Raw genomic sequence first — 2,546 nt, forward strand, 5'->3', positions numbered from 1 at the left:
CTAGCCTTGGACACTTACTAGCTCTGTAACCCTGGAGAAGTCATTTAACCCTGATTGCCTCAGTCCCTCCTCTGTAAAATGAGCTAGAGAAGCAAATGACAGAGTATTCTAATATCTTTGCCAAGAGAACCTGAAATAGGGTAGAATCAAACATGACTAAAATAGCTCAACAAAAAAAGTTTCACAAATTGTTTTACTCACATTATCATATATGTATCTCACAACAATCTTGTGAATTAGGTACTTGAATGATCCCCATATTACAGATCCTCCAAAAAATGAGGCTGAAAGAGATTAGTTACTGTTCCATGATCACATACTTAGTAAGTATTGGGGAAAGATTAGTACCCAAGTTTTCTTCCTGACATTAACTCCAATATTCTAAATAATATACCACACTGAGAATAAAAGGTAACTTTATTGGTTCTTATATGCTTTTAGAAAAAAAATGGAGAAGTGAGCTAGCTGAGAATACAAATAAATGGTTTTGGGAACCTGGTTGAATGGCTAGGTCATTAGCTGTCATTAAGAATCTGATTCCAATTTGGAAAGATACATTCAGTGGAGTTTCCCAAGGATTTCCACTTGGTCCTGCGCTATGTAATTAAAAAAAAATGCATATCAGTGATTTGGATAATGGCATAGATGCTATCATCATCAAATTTGGAGATGACACAAAATTGGGAAAGATAGCTCACACATTGGATAACACAAAAATATTTTAGCAGGCTAAAATTTGGTGCTGACTTCAATAATATGGAATTTAATAAAAGAATTTCCAATGGAAAATGAAATTTATACTTAGATTATGAGTTAACTTCACAAATAATAAGGGAGATTCTGACTTCTGGGAATCAAGATGGTGGAGTAAGTAGTAAATTGACTTAAGTTTCCCATATTCACTTCCAAAGAACCATACAATAGCACCCCTAAACAAATCTTGGAATAGCAGAATTAGCAAAAATACAGAATGGAGTGATCTTTTAGCCTGGGAGACTTGGAGGATTGACAGGAAAGGTCTATCTTACTGGAGTAAAAGGGGAGCATAGTCCAGGACAGGAAGCATCCCAGTAAGCCAGCAGCAAGTCCCACTTCATCAAACCAATGTTAGTTCCTGAGCCTCACCTATTATGCCAACATCATGACCCATCATGTGCTTCAGCATAGCCAGGGGAATGGCAGACTCCAGCTCTGAGAACCACCAGTGCTTCAATGTAGCCCTGGGCAAGCAGACAACCTCCAGTGGCCAGACCACCACTTGCTTCAGTGTAGCACTGAGCAATCAGGAAGACACAAACAGTATGGGTGCCTAAGCAAACAGATAGCCATAATCACCAGGTGCCTCAGTGTATCTCAGGGGAAATGCAGAAACATCCCACCAGCCTCTGCCCATTCCTGATGCACTAGGATCCCAGCTCAGTACCAAGTAAGCTGACAGAGCTCATGGCCTCCAGCAGTGCCTGCCACCCACCACTCCAACCTCTCAGAACAGTATCAGACACAAGGGTCCCCTGGGGGCCTTAGGGCAACATCAGTGCACCAACAGGTAAACAGCCAGGGCCTACAGCCCCTGGCACAAGACGCCTGAGACAGTGTCCCTTCCAGCCTATAAGCAGAGCTCTAATTTAAAAGTGAGGAAAAAGGCCAAAAAGGATGAACCAAAAAAAAAAAGCAAGCAAAAAAGAATCTGACCATAGAAAGTTATTATGGTGGCAGGGAAGATCAAGACACAAACTCAGAAGAGGACAACAGTGTCAAAACACCTATGGGCAAAACCTCAAAGAAAAATGGGAAGTGGTCTCAAGCCCAGAAAGAACTCATGGAAGAACTCAAAAAGGAACTTAATCATTTAAGAGAGGTAGGAAAAGAAATGAGTGATGCAAGAGAATTATGGGGAAAAAAAGAGTCAACAGCTTTGAAAAAGAAAACAACTTTTTAAAAAGTAGAATTGACCAAATGGAAAAGGAGATACAAAAATCTACTGAAGAAAACAACTCTTTAAAAAGTACAGTTGGATAAATGGAAAAAGAAGTACCCTAAATTGACCATTTATAGGGCACAAAAATCTCAAAATCAAATGTAGAAATATTAAATATATTCTTTTGGGCTCATATAACAAAAATTACATTCAACAAAGGGCAGTGGAAGAATAGTTTAAAAATTAATTGCAAACTAAATAATCTAATCCTAAAGAATAAGTGGGTCAAAGAACAAATCATAGACTCAATCAATAATTTCATTAAAGAGAAAAACAAAAATAAGACAACAGAGCAAAATTTATGGGATGCAGCCAAAACGGTATTCAGGAGAAAATTTATTTCTCACATTCTTACATCAACAAAACAGAAAAAGAACAAATCAATGAATTTAGCTGGGCATCCAACTAAAAAAAAATAGAAAAAGAACAAATTAAAAATCCCCAACTGAGCACCAACTTGGAAATTCTGAAAATCAAAGGCAAAATTAATAAGATTGGAAGTGGAAAAAAAAACCTATTGAGCTAATAAATAAATCTAGCAGTTGGTTTTACGAAAAAAAAAAAAACT

This window comes from Phascolarctos cinereus, unplaced genomic scaffold (assembly GCF_003287225.1).
Source record: "Phascolarctos cinereus isolate Bilbo 61053 unplaced genomic scaffold, phaCin_HiC Scaffold_4;HRSCAF=312, whole genome shotgun sequence".
Classification (NCBI taxonomy): Eukaryota; Metazoa; Chordata; class Mammalia; order Diprotodontia; family Phascolarctidae; genus Phascolarctos; species Phascolarctos cinereus.